The sequence below is a fragment of the Pipistrellus hanaki genome (assembly GCF_964339955.1).
Source record: "Pipistrellus hanaki genome assembly, chromosome: 4".
NCBI lineage: Eukaryota > Metazoa > Chordata > Mammalia > Chiroptera > Vespertilionidae > Pipistrellus > Pipistrellus hanaki.
The window spans coordinates 92425431-92440107 of NC_140506.1; the positions used below are offsets into that span (position 1 = coordinate 92425431).

General features: G+C 52.2%; 1 pseudogene across 1 annotated transcript; it reads right to left on the reverse strand.

Moving 5' to 3' along the window:
- Positions 1 to 1136: 1136 nt before the first annotated feature.
- LOC311621759 (mastin-like) lies at positions 1137 to 3337 on the reverse strand (annotated as a pseudogene). Its single transcript has 5 exons — positions 3277 to 3337; positions 2914 to 3094; positions 2422 to 2689; positions 1386 to 1531; positions 1137 to 1300 (listed from the first exon to the last, which is right to left on the reverse strand). The product of its transcript is annotated as a mastin-like (transcript).
- Positions 3338 to 14677: the final 11340 nt, after the last annotated feature.

Below are 14677 nucleotides of genomic sequence, written 5' to 3' on the forward strand. Positions count from 1 at the left end.
GGGCGCCGCTGCAGGGCCAGGCTGCACTGCCGTCACAGGAGCAGCAGACACGATGGCGGTAAAGGTACTGGTGATGTGCCATGCAGCTGGCCCTGAAGAATGATCCTGAGATGGAGGTAAGCTGGTGTCTGGGAAATGGAGCTCCTGTCCTCTGGGAGCCCCTCCCATCCCCTGGGAGTAAGGATGGGCTTTGAGGAGTCTGAGAGGAGGGTGCACTGCGGTGCTTCTCCAGCAGGGGCGCCAGCTCTAGGAGAGCAGCCTCTGGGAGGATGGGGTCCACCTCTCCATCCTCCTCTCTGGCAGCCTCCAAACAACCAGGACCAGGTGCCAAGGGAGGCTGAGTACAGGGGCAGGAAGAGGGAAAACAGGGCTTGTTGATGGCCACTGCAGGTTCTCAGGCTCAGGAGAAGCTTAGAATGGGCGAGTGAGGTTCTGCATACAAATAGGACTGGACTTCATTTGGTCCAAGGAGTTGATCGAATTGGAAAATGAGGTTTTGGCGGCCGCCGGGTCAGACAGAGCAGTGGTGACCATGGAAAACTATACTTCCTGTTTGTATGCTGCCAAGTCCAAGTCCTTCAAAGCAGCCATTCCACACTGACCAGGATGGAAGGAGGAAGAGGGAAGGTGTGGGCCACTCTAGGAGCAGCCCTCAGGGCTGTGGTCTCCAGCCCCAGACAGGACAATCCTCCTCCTCCCCATCCAAGAGAGCCCACCCATGTGGCCCTCCTCCATGCTGCAGCTATACTTGCCCATCCCCACCTGGTCCGCCTTCCAGAGCCTGGTTCTCCACCAGGACGGGCCACCCATGACACCCTGGTCCTGCCCACAGGTAAGTACACTCAGTCCAGAGCAGTTTTCATGCAGTTTAATGAGTATCCAGAGGGTGGAGAGGAAGCAGGAGGCCTGTATTGCCCCGCCTGACTTCAGACTACACCCCTCCTTTCCTTTTTGCTTGTCAGGGGAAGACAGACTGATGGAGGTGGCAGAGGCTGGAGGATCTCAGAGGGGTTGGGGGTGGAGGAGGGTGCTAGGTGCAGTGAAGAGCTGGCATTGGGAAGGAGCAGTGAGGTCCTCAGACACCATGGAGGGCCTGTCTTCATCTCACATGGGCAGCATCCTTGTCCGACCCGGGCTCAAGGAGAGGAGGGAATATAATGGCGGATCCAAGGCAAGTAGGATGTCACTCGGGCATAGACACTAGGAAAGTTAGGATGACAGAACTTTTCCGCCCAGCTCACGACCCCTACCTGGACCCAGGTGTGGTACCATTTACAGACCAAGGGGCCCCAGAGTCACCCTGTGGGAAGAAGAAACAGGCGGTCAATACTCAGGGTCCCTGCAGGCAGGAGCGGTGGATGGAGGCCACAGTCTGGGGGTCTTACCTTACAGGTGCCCCGGCCCGGGCTCCCCGCACACAACATGTCCTCTTTGACAACCTTGTTGATACTGAGGTATTGCTGCCTACAGATCTCATTCGGCACAATGGGGACCTCCACTTTCTGAAGATTGTAGGGCTCTGGCAGCGGCTCTGTGAGAAGAAGCTCAGTGAGCCTGCTGTCCTGAGGGGGCAGCCAGTCAGAGGCCAGGAGTTCTAGAACCTCATGCTGAGCCTCAGCGCCCCCAGAGGGATCCTGGGAATCACCCAAGATCCCAGCTCTCCAGGTTCATTCCAGGCCAGTGGGCTGATGACCTCTTGGCTGACACTGGGGGCAACAAGATCCAAAAACAAAACAAAACAAAACAAAAAACCAAAAATATATATTTTATCTACAAATAATTTTTATTGGGAAAAGTCAGAGCAAGTGCTTTCCCCCAAGAAATGCAGAGTGAGCGGCCCTCCTGTCAGATTTCACTTTGTCCATTTAACAGTGAATCCTGGAGCAGGTCACTGGAGTTGTCTCTCCTCCTCTCCATCCCACTGGGGGAATTAGGGAGAACGGGACCTCCGGAAGGAAGCATACAGGCCTGGTGCAGAGTGAGGGAAACAAATGCCCCTGGCACGCTGGCCGGTGAGGTCAGTGGTTACAGCAGTGGCCCAAAGGGTCCCAGGTCTGATTCTTGGTCAAAGGCAAGGATCTGGAATGCAGGTTCAAACCCCAGCCCAAGTCAGGAAGGCAACTAAGAGATATGTCTCTCACATCCATGTTTCTATCTCCACCTCCCTACCACTCTCTCTAAAAATCAATGTAAAAAAATATCCTTGAATGATATTTAAAAAATAATGCCCATGTCCATGCCTCCCTCTTGCTACTTTGCTCTCTGCTCTTGTACACAGTCCTCTCAGGCTGTGTGCCTCCTACACCCAAGGGAGATCCCAGAGGGACCCCAGCTGCAGCCTCCTCTGTAAAGCCTGCCCTTCTTCCACCCACCCCAGGGCATCACCCTCAGTCTCCTCCTCCCACTCATTCTGGTTCTTACCTTCAAAACTAATCCTGCCCCAGCCAGTCACCCAGCACCGGGTGCCTGGGGGAATGCGGAGGAGGCTGGCGGGAGGCTGATCCACTTGACGAGATTAGATGGTCACACGGAGGCCACCAGTTTGAGAAGTGCCACGTCTGCCTGAGGTACTCCGTTTTCATAGCAGTGCTCCGGATGGAGGATAATGCTAGCCACCGGCACAATGTCAAACCATGAGTGTCTCACTCCTCCTAGTTGGAACTTTAAGTGCCGAGGGTCGGGGTTTGTCCTGGGGACAGAGGCCAAATACATCTGAGAAACTGTGGCAGGATGTGGACCAGCACCTCAGAGCCCAGAGACCTCCCCTCTGTGGTGGGCAAGGGGAGCTCCAGGAAGCTGAATCCTGGTGGGGGGTCTGCTGCCTCTCAGCCCAGGATCTGCCCTCAACACACATCACATGCCTACCATATTTTCCCCCACGCCACCCTGGGTGCTGGCAGAGTAGGGACTTACCCTGGAATGCAGTGGGCAGCGGTCAGCACCCACTGGGGGTGGATGAGGGAGCCCTCACAGCTGAGACTCCACTTGGACGTTTCTGTATCAAAGACCCACAGGCCCAACTGCCACGGCCACCCCCCATTGGAAGCATCTTGTCCCCCCATGATGCCCACCAACTCAGTCCCTGGGCCCGGATCTGGGGAAGCAGAGGAGGAGCTATAAGGGACCCAGGCACCACCTCCTGGAACCCAGTATGGTCCCATCCTCAGTCCCTCCCACAACCACCTTCAGGGGGATCTCCACCCCATCCAAGGAGGGGCCTCTCAGAGGTCAGAGTCAGGGGTTCAGAGACAAGCCAGGCCTGAGGTCAGCACCCACATGAGGTCACAGGTACAGAGCTCCCCAGGCAGGGGAGAGTTAGGACCAGCAGCCACAGCATCTGCAGGGGGAGAAGGGAGGGGAAGGGGAGAGCCAGTGAGGAGATCTGGGGCAGGGACCTGGGAATGGAGAGGATGGGGCTTTGAGCAGCGTCTTCACCATGCCGGGCCTCTCTGCCTTCTGCTCCTAGTCCCCTCTGAGCCCCTTTATCCTCCTGCCCAGACTGGCCTAAAGTGAAACCGCCCACTTTTGGGTGGGGTATGGGAGGAGCCGGGACTTATCCCTCCAGTTGGACCAGAGGTGACCAGTATACCAGCTATCAGATAAGAAATATGGCGTTTCCTCCCTGAGAAGACACTCAGGAATCGTGCTGGAACCCTAGCTGGTTTGGATCAGTGGGTAGAGCATCTGCCTGTGAACTGAAGGGTGATAGGTTTGATTCTGGTCAAGGGCACCTATCTTGGCTGCAGGTTCCCCAGCTCTGGTCAGGGTTCATATAGGAGACAAATAATCAATGTGTCTCTCTCACATGCTGTTTCTATCTCTCTCCCTCTCCCTTCCTCTCTCTCTAAAAATCAATGGAAAAATATCCTTGGGATTCACAAAAAATAAAAATAATAATAATATTGGTTCTGGAGACATTTCAGTAGTAAGATGACAGTGTGCTCGTGAAAAAGAAAGAAATGAGATGCTTTGCATCCTCCAGTACACGGAAGGTTCTCAGGTTCGATTCCCAGTCAGGCTGAATACCTACCTGAGTTCATTCCCCAACCAAGACAAATATAAGAGACCACAGATTGATGTTCCTCACACCTCCCTCTCCCTAACTCTCCCTAAAATCGATAAGCATATCCTCAGGTGAGGAACTAAATAAATAATAAATAAGTCAGGTGCTCTGAAACAAAACAGAGCAGGGGAATGGATGGGATGGGGGTCTCCACCTGAGCCAAGAGCGGGGTGAAGGACCGAGGCAGGCCCAGTCTCCCATGTCCCCTCCTTTTTTTTGACACTCACAGTGCCCCCCACAAAGGAGAGACTTGCTGGACCTTCAGGCATAGATGGCCAGCAGCCCCATGAGATGGAGGAGGCAGCTGCCCTGGGGCCTTTGGAGGAAGTGGGACCTGCTGGCACCTTGATGGTAGACTTCCAGCCTCCAACCCTGGGACAGAATGAGGTTTTGTTTAAAGGTCCAAGTCTGTGGCATTTGTTAGGGCCACCCCAGGACACTCAGGCCTCTGCTTAGCTATCCTCATCCCTCCTATGCATGATCAAGCTTTGTCAACATGCAGGGCAAAGGGTGTGAGAGGTGCCAATTTACTGCTAGTTCTTCTCGCCTCTCCTCAAGTCCTGCACACTCCCGGCACCTACACAGCGCTGGGAGCCAACCTCTCCTCTCACCCTCCCTGCTTTCTGCATGGAGGAGCTCTGTCCCCCAAGTCCAACCCCAGGACGAGGCCGGCCACCCGCCAGGCACAGGCTTTTCCTCCCTTTGACATTCTGAGAATCATTCTCCACCAAGCATGGGATAGGAGCAGACAATGCTTCCAGAGGAGAAGGAAGAGGAATTCCCACACTCCTGAACCACGCCCGGTCCTCTCTCCCCCGTGAGCCCAGCGAGGGATGCTTTTTAGCATTTAGGTGAGCTCAGGTCTCTAGAAACACATTATTCCCTCCTGGGGCCAGAGACCCTGTCACTCTTGCTGAGATGCTGGTGTGTCCGGGGGCACCCAGAATCAGAATCCTCGGGCGACACTGGGGATCCCTACAGGAAACAACCAGGTTCCAAAATGGCCAGGGGCCCCATGGTGGGGGGAGTGAGCACCCAGGAGGGAACGGACTGGGTTCACAGACCCAGGAGGTCATTCAGGCCCGGGGGGGGGGGGGAGACCTTGGGTAATAAGGAGTGGGCTTCCCCCCTCCCTGCCAGTGTTCTGATCAGAGCCCCGACCTTTACCCACCTCAACAGTGGATGTGGTTTGGGGCTGGTTCCCAGGCCCAGATGGCAGGAGGCAAGTCACAGAGGGATCAGCGAGAAGCCACAGACCCAAACGCCCAGCCTGATGGTGGACCCAGATTTCCCACCCCCAACCACCATGCTGGGCGATAACCAGCTGGGCCAGACCTGGAACAAAGACAGCACTGGATCGGCTCAAGCAAGTCTGCCTGAACACAAACAAGAGGTTTGAGGGACTTGGGGGGGGGGGGGGGGAGGGATGTCATGGCTATCATTGGCAGATCGTACAATCTTCTTCTCAGAAAAGCCAAGCCTCACTTGACAAAGTTTTAAGATTAAGTTTCCCAAGGTGTTTGCATGCAAGATAAATGTTTTAAACACAAATCAGGAGAGTAAGAAGCAGAAACTCATCTGTTACTCTCAATGGTAACTAATGGGAAGCCATGATGGTAAAGACTCCATTCACAGCCGGTCCTTACATTCTTAATCCAGAGTCCGTGACAACCACCAGCTTCCTTACAAGGAAACTCACATGAAATAAAATATCATTCAATGTTAAAAAGAGACGGTGTCATCAAATATCAACTCTTCAAATCCCAATAGAATGTGAACTGCAGGCAAGTCTGGAACATTCAACATGATCCCCAAGTGTGTCTGGGGGAAAAGACCTGTGGGGATGTCCCAGGAAGCCATAGGGCAGAGGCAGGCAAACTAGGCAGCTGGTGCCAGAAGCTGTGGAAATGGGAACCCAGTGGCCTCCCAGTGAAGTGGGGTGCCTGAATGGCCCAGCCGACCTGCCCATGCTCCTAGGCCCAGCCTCGGTGACAGCACAGCAACAGACAAAGACACGGAATCCACTCAGAGCAAAGAAGGAGGACCAGGCATCAGTGATGGCCGCTGGGAATAGATGGAGGGGAGGAAGAAAAGGGGTTTGAGAAGAAGTGCAGCCCACTGCTCTGGAGCTTGGTGTGAAGCCCCTCACTGTGCAGGACACATGGAGGTGGGGCCATCTTGTACTTGATGGGCCCAGGCAACTCAGATCTTGGTGGGGGCTGGAGAGGGTCACCCTGCACAGAGTAAGGTGGTGAGAGCCATGAGACTGGAAACAAGGTCAGGACCCAGACTCTCCTCTCTCTCCTGTCATTGGGGTCACCCCAGGAGAAGGGTGAGTGATACAATAATAGAGAACTTTTGGTCCCAGCAAAACAGAGGATTGGCATCTGGTAAGCCCAGGTTTCTGCCCAGTCACCTTAGAACAGAATCAAATAGTCCACCAGGCAGCCAGGGGCTCTTCTGCTCTGCGTGTGTCCTTCAGTGACCAGTCCATCACTGTCAGGTTGTTGGCATCTTACTTTAGGGCCGACACTGAGCTCAGCATCCCCCCAAAGTCCCTGCTCTGTGCCCACATTGTCAGCGCTGGCTTCCCATGGCCAACCAGGCAGCAGCGTCCAGCTCCAAGGCCCCATCCCAGAGTGACCTCCTCCAGTCACACCTGGCTCCAGCTGGTCTGGGCGGTGACCCCAGAAGCCCACAATCAGAAGTTCCTCAGCCTCTACACTGGTAGCAGGAGTCAGAAACTGACCATCTGAAACTGAGTTCCAGGGAGGTAGGAAATGGGGAACTTGGTGGGTGGTAGAGCAGCAGGAAGTAGAAGTGCCCTCAGTGTCCCTTGTTGGGGGCAGGGGGCTGGACACTAACAAACAACAGGGCACCGGTGTGTGTTTCTGCGAGTGCCTTCTCCCAAGTCCTGACTGTCCCCCTGGCACCTTCACTGAGCAGCCACCACCTCCATAGCGTCTCCCTCCTGGACCAATGACATGAAAGCCAAGGGCAGAGGGCAGGAAGGAGAGGGCAGCAAGTTAGAGATTTCTATCAGTCCTCATGGGGCAGAAACAGGTGGAGGAGGGGCAGTGGCAAAAATGCCAGCTGAAGGGGCTTGTTCCCACAGGGCCCTTCACACCACAGAGATGCTCAGGGTGTAGACACAAACTCACCCAAAGAGAAACCGAGCAGGAGACTTACAAAGTACAGTGCTTCCTGGAAACGTGTTCAGTGAAATCAGAGAGGCACAGAGGTCGCACAGTGTGGGCTTCTGTTTATGTGAACTTGTAACCCGACAGCCAACGGGTCCAGGCTGCCTGTCACTGCTTGAGCCTATGAAGCAGAGACAGGCTAGAATCATGTGGGAGCGTTTATTCCAGTCCTGCCAGCAGGATGGGAGAGCAGCAGGTCAACCAGAGAAATAGCTCTGCTGCCCACCATCAGCCACTGCTTCTATTGAGTAGAGGGACAGAGATGGCATGGGGAATCAGGAATGAAAGGCATGGGGGAGTGGGCACAGGGGCATCATTACAGGTTACATTTCATGCAGGCTGGGGTGGCAGGGTCACCGAGGGTGATGCCTCCAGGCACCAGAGGACCAGATAACAGGTAATAGTGCCTGGGGTTGTACAGAGCAGGACTAGATTATCTCAGTCACGAGGTTGGAAATCTCTCCATTAATGATAGACAGTTCTCCAGACAGTTCTCCAGACAGTTCTCCAAACAAAATACATTTCAGTTGCCCTGGCAGGACTGCATTCGGATGCTAGCTTCCATGTCCCAAGATGCACAACTCTTAGCCAGGTGAGAATGTGCTTTGTCTAATCAGAAAAGAACAACCATGATTAACAGAGCATGATTAATATTTCTTTTTTTATTTAGTTTTAAATTTTTTTTATTAAATTATTATCTCTGTACATATACCATTGTCCCCCCCCCCATACATGTCCTCCCACTCCAGAGTTTTGTGTCCATTAAGTACAGAACTTACATGCATGTATACAAGTCCTTTGGTTGATCTCTTATCTCCCTCAGGATTAATATTTCTTACAAGTATAGTGAGCCAAAGCATTTTTCTTTGATAAACATTAAAACAAATACAGTTGTTGACATTTTCATGAGATTCACACAACCTGGAGATTAGATAGTATAACCTCATTGTTAGGATTTACTTATGTCAGACACTCCTTACTCATAATTTATTAACATGTAAGAGGACTCATTTTAGAACCCTCTGATTCCCATTAAGAACACACATCTAAACTTTATAAAGAATTGTGTTCTTCTGGCTCATGACCAAGAACCTTTGTCCAGAAAGCATCTTGATCTTGAAATGTTAAGCAGAATAAAAGGGGGCAGAGAAAACTTATTGTGCTTAGCAGTTATCTTGAGCATGGCATAGCCTAGATCAGTGTTTCCCAACCTTCTCTCATGATGAGAATCACCTGGTGGAGTTGTTAAAACACAGATTCCTGAATCCCAACTAAGAAGTGCTAAACTAGAATTTTTGGGAACATATAGGTAAAATTGTATACTTAACTAGTGCTCTAAGACAGATGTTATATACAGAGCACTAAGTTAGGTATGCAATTTTACCTATATGTTCTCAAAAATTCTAGTTTAGCACTTCTTAGTTGGGATTCAGGAATCTGTGTTTTAACAACTCCACCAGGTGATTCTCATCATGAGAGAAGGTTGGGAAACACTGGCCTAGATAACCATTAGATCTGGCAATGGGAGGAACCAAGGACCGGACCGTCACATCAGCAGAACAGTTTACAGCCAGAGGAAATGAATAAAACCCTGCCTCCCCCTTCTGTCACTGCTGATTGCTTTTTTGGCCTCAGCCCCCTTGCATCCAGGTGCCTGCAATAAAAGCTCTTTTGATACAGGATGGCCTCATATCATAGGTGAGTGACCTGGCCCACTGTGAACCCTTCAGATCTTATTCATCTTAAAATCAGGTGCTCAAACAGAAGACACTGGGGAGGGGAGAGGCAAGATTACCTAGTGCCAGTCTAGCACTTTCTCAGTTCCTGTGTCAACAAAATACATTTCACTTGCCCTGGCAGGTAGTAGTCATTGGCAATGCTATCTTACTGATTCCTCTTCTAAGTGGCCATTGGCAGTGGCTAGTAGCCCTGTGGGATTTCATCGTTGGACCTGCGTTGATCGTGGGCAAAACTGCCTCGCCGCACCCATATTAGTTCTAAAGTTGTGTGCAGATGGCCTAGGGAGTTCCGTGTACACTGCCATGTTGTTCCTGGTAGCCTCTGCCCCTCCACCCTGAGCCTCACTCCTTTTGTCTGTTTCTGATCACTGTGTGCTGCCTGGAGTCACCTGCACTGTCAGGGCCTCCCTGTCCATCATCCCTCATTCAGGGGCGGGGCTGCCAGCGTACCCCTTACACCCACGAGCAGGATGTTTGCTGTGGGCTCTGGGAAAGCCACTCGTATCATTTTAGGAAATCACCTATGGCCCAAGTTTGCTAAGAGTTTCATCACAAACTATGGTTGAATGTATCAACCAAAATAAAATTATTTTTTCATATCTATTGAGATTATCACATGTCTTTTATCATCTATTTCTGCTCTGTTAATGTGGCATATTGCACTAATTGGTGTTAAACCATGGTGGTTTAGACCTTGGTTTAGACCTTGGCCTGAAATTTCCCTATATTTTTGTGCCTGGTTCTGCGCTCCAGACAGTGTGCCAGGGAGCTGCCTCCTTTCTGTTCCCTGGAAGAGCCCTGGGGCCTAAAGTCTCAGTGTAATTCTCCAGGAAGCCATGCGGTGCTATAACTCCCATGTTGGACTTTATATTTTAGTTCTGGGTAGATGTTCACCACCCAGAAGCTGGCCTTTCATGAATCTATATCTGTTCCCGCTTCCAGTTCTCCTAAAGTCAGTTCCCATGAGTTATACTTGTCTAAAAGTTGTTCATTTCTCCTGATGACAAATTTGTCTAATGTGGTTGTTCATACTAACTTCTTCCGATTTAAAAAAAAAAAATCTCTGCCTGTCCATGTTTATGTTCCCCTCTTTATTACTAATATTATTTATGTATCATTTTTCCTGCCTGATCGATCTTGCCAGAGGTTTACCTAGTTCAGTAGTCAGCTAACTTCAACTCGGGAGCTCTTTGGCCTCTTGAGTTTTTAGCAAAGGCCAGCTTAGGAGTACCCTAATTAAGTTAATAACAATGTACCTACCTATATAGTTTATGTATAAAAAATTTGGCTCTCAAAAGAAATTTCAATCATTGTACTGCTGATATTTTGGCTCTGTTGATTAATGAATTTGCTGACCACTGGCCTAGTTCATTGGATTTAAGGAACTCACCTTTGGCTTTGCAACCCTGTAATTTCTTTATTATCTAGTCCAGGTGCTTATCTTATTTTTTTAATTTCTTTATTGATTATGGTATCACATATTTGTCCTCATCCCCCCATTCCCATCCCCCACCCTTCCCCAATTATGCCCCCACGCCCCTGTTGTCCTTGACCACTGGTTAGGCTCATATGTGTGCACACAAGTCCTTTGGTTGATCTCTCCCTTTTATCTCCACCCTCCATCTGAGGTCCAACAGTCTGATTCATGCCTCCTTGTCTCTGGGCCTGTTCTTGTTCATCAGTCCATGTTGTTCTTCATTTCCCCTAGATGAGTGAGATCATGTCCTACTGGAAATACACTTATAAGATGAGCCGAAACCCATTTGGCTCAGTGGACAGAGTGTAGGCCCGTGGACTGAAAGGTCCCAGGTTGGATTCTGATCAAGGGCATGTATCTTGGTTGCAGGCACATCCCCAGTAGGGGGTGTGCAAGAGGCAGCTGATCGATGATTCTCTCTCATCGATGTTTCTTTAGTAAAAGGCGAAAGATTTATGCGATCTGAAGAGAAACCAGAGTATTCTCTCATCAATGTTTCTAACTCTCTGTCCCTCTCTCTTCCTCTCTGTGAAAAATCAATAAAATATATTTAAAAATTAAAAATTAAAAAAGAACCTAAAATGAGACAAACAATAATGGTTATGCTCTTTTATTTGTTTTAAATCACCCCTGACTCACTTCCTTTAGTTAGCCGATCTTTTATTCTCTTCCTTATGGTCTCTCTCAGTTTCCTCTGGCACCTCACTTCTTGACTTCAACAGGATATTCTCTGTTCTATTGGTACTAAATCCAGAAAGGACTGGTTATCTCCCTTTAGGTACAAGCCCCCATGTCCCTGTGAATATTAAAAGGTGGTATTGTCACCATTGTGAGTCATATCTATTTTTTAATTTTCATTCTGACATTTCTTTAGAAGTATATTTTTTAAATTTCCCAGTGTAGGAGGGCTTGTGCCCATTTTTGATATAAGTGTGAGAAAGCTTAAAATACCAATGTAGCCTGTTGTCATCCAATACAAGGCAACTGGAAGAGACCTCTGAGAACATAAATTCAGGCTCAGTATTTGCCTAGGACATAAACAAAGGCAGAGAAATACATGGCCAGCTTCAGTTACCAAAGATGGGTTACAGGACGCCCCTCGTAAACTCAGACAGTGAACTTGTTGGCAAGTGGCCTTGCCGCATGGAGTTCGCTGTGATCTGCTCCTGTCCAACTTCTATCAAAGTTATATGTGACCATATGTATGCATGTATCAGAGCTTACCAATCCATGCAACTGAACAAACATACACACACACATACACACACATACATGCTCGCCCACACGCGCGCATACGTGGGTGCATGCCCACACATAAGAAGGTGATTATCATGGGCACACGTGGAAGGAGGCCCTAGGAGGCTCCGGGTGCAGGGAGACCAGCCTGGGGCTGGAAACTCAGTCATGGGTGGCAGTCTGTCTGTGGGGCCCTGGGCTTCCAGCCTTCTCTCCCAGCATGCCCTGGAGCCAAGGAAGCAGCCAGGCCACAGTCCTGGCGCCTCTTCTGGCAAATCTGGTCACTTCAGAGGAATGCCATCCAACTACAAACCAAGATGCTGGGAACGTCCCTCAGAGAGGCAGCGGGAACCTCCAGCTGTGGGGTCCATGTGGTAGGAGCCCAGGTGATGCCAGTCAAGTCTCATACCCATTAGAACACGGGAATACCTAGGTGCCTGGGCATCTGGGAGAAGGGAGAGTGGAGATTGGAAAGCCAGCAGGAGGAAGGAGGGGATGGTGGAGCTTGAGCTGGACAGCCTGGCTATCACAGACTGGCACCCCCACTTCTAGGACAAAGGCCTGGCTGTGGGAGGACAGTCACCAGGAAACAAGCCAGGGAGCAGCACACAGACTCAGGGGCCTTGGTCAGAGTCCTGGCGGGCACTGCAGAGAAGAGTGCTGCCTGGAAACCGGTCCCAGGCGCTCTCCTCCATGAGGAGCAAAGCCGTCCTGTGGACACAAAGCTGCGCTGGGGCCTGTGTCCTTCTGAGCAGTGGGGCAGAGTGAGGGAGATTCAGTGTCCTTGTCCGTTTGGTCACAGTTGTTCTGAGGTTTGGTGGGGCCCGAATGGGACAGCAGTGACATGAATGAGGGCCTCCACGAGCCCTCCCTGCTCCGGGCCCTAAGACCTCCACTGTGACACGTGAGGACCCGTGGACGCTGTCACACAGCTGCCCCCACAGCACCCCACCCGCCCTCGCTGTCCAGCTTACACTGAGGTGTTGTACAACTGGGCTGTTAAGTATCAGAAGCTGTGCCTTTTGCCCACCTGCCCTCAGCCTTCCCCTATCAGGGCTCTGACACCCTTGTTATAGTTCCTGCTTTGATCCTGTCGCTGATCAAACAACCCTTGTCCACTGCTGGTGGGAATGCAGACTGATGCAGCCACCGTTGAAAGCAGTATTGAGTTTCCGCAAAAAACTAAAAATGGAGCTGCCATATGACCTAGTAATCCCACTTCTAGGAATATATTCCAGGGGAAGGGGGAAAGCGCCCTTTCTGTCCAGCTCAGGCAGTGGGGCTGCAGCCCTGTCAGGCCCCAGGAGCTGGATGCTGCCCACCGCGGGGTGGGGCAGGTCGGGAGGGACCCAGTCCTCTTCCTCCTGTACCTCCAGGGCCTTCCCTGGTCCCCACACAATGGACCTTCAGGGTCTTCACCTGTTTTAGCTCATTTGCCTCCAGCATTGAGACCCCTCATTCCACCAGCACCCCATACATGGTTTCCTGCAGGATCTCCACACCCCCATATGGCAGGCCAGCTCTCCAACAAGAAACTGATCACTATGGGTGTGGCCCCTCGATGACTCTGACGGGACTCGGTTCTGTGTCCGTTTTCCAGGAGAGAACAGGGAGGGGTGGGGCACCCCAGAGTGCCACCCTCACCTGGACCTGGGGTGCAGGTCACCAGCAGCTGGTGACCATGGGCCTGCACGGAGAAACCTCAGGAGGACCCATGTGGGCACAGAGGAAGGGCTGCCCCCTCACAGCCCCCTTGGCCAGAGGAAGGCCCACTGACCCTCCCTGATAGGCCAGCACTCACTGTATCTATCACTGCTGCTGGCTGAGCACCTGGAGATCCCAGGGCCAGATAAGGGGGAGAGGGGTGCACGGCCTCCTCCCTGCTCTCCAAGTGTGGGGGTCTCAGCCCCAGGCCCCCCATGTCCCTTTCCTTCCTTGCACCCCCACCGGAGGAGCCCTTGTCCCCCGGTGTCCCCAGCACAGCCTGCACTGGGAACATGTAGACGCACTTGTGCAAGGTGAGCAATCCAGGGAGCTCATCCCCCAACTACAGAGGCAGCCTCGAGGATGTGGGGCAGAGAGTGAGGGAGGAGGGTGCTGGCCGGCCCCTCTCTGCCCTCACACAGAGGAAGGGCAGAATTCTGGCTGCAATCAGATGGTTAAGGGTGAAAGGGAAGGAGGAGGTGAGCTCCCCACCACGGTGTCCACAGTGGGGAGGCTCAGGTGAGTGGGAAGAGGCCCTCCCACACGGACCTGCCAGTCTGCACCGTGGGCAGCGGAGCTCAGGCATGGACGCTGTGCCCAGGAGACAAGCCGCACGCACATTAGACGGAGGCACAGAACCAGCAGCCCCGGGACCTGAGCAGTGACAGGACGCTCACTTGGCCACGGCTCATCCAAGAGGCAGATACATTGGACGAGGGCCTGGGGTTGTCAGTGTTGCAGGCGGACACCTGCCCCCTGACGAGTCCCCAATGTCCACATGTGCGTGTGCAGTGCAGGGCTGGGGAGGGCAGGCACTGCGTGGTCGGAGGGCCGCAGGGGCCAAGGGTCTATCTACGTTGTGACCTCAATGTTGGATACCTGGCTGCCCTTAGAATTATCCTGGCTTATAGGTCAATGCTCAACCGCTGAGCCACTCTTGCTGGGCTAGAGTCGTCTTTTAAATGTTCTGTGTCCTGAATTTCCATGACCACTCCCCGGGGAGACACAGCCCCAGGCACCAGGGGCTGAGGAGGGGGTGTCCCCATAGCCAGGCCAGTGCTCAGGGCCGGGTCCCCACAGTGACACACAGTGGTTGCGTGGCTGCCCCTGGAGCCCTCCCTCCCTCTCGGTGAGGCCCACAGGGGGACACACAGCCACAACCACATGTGCTCTTCACACACTTTAATGAGGGGCAGTGCCCACCACCACCCCATGGGCTGGAGCGGGGTTGATTGGGGGCTGAGGGCAGGGGGTATGG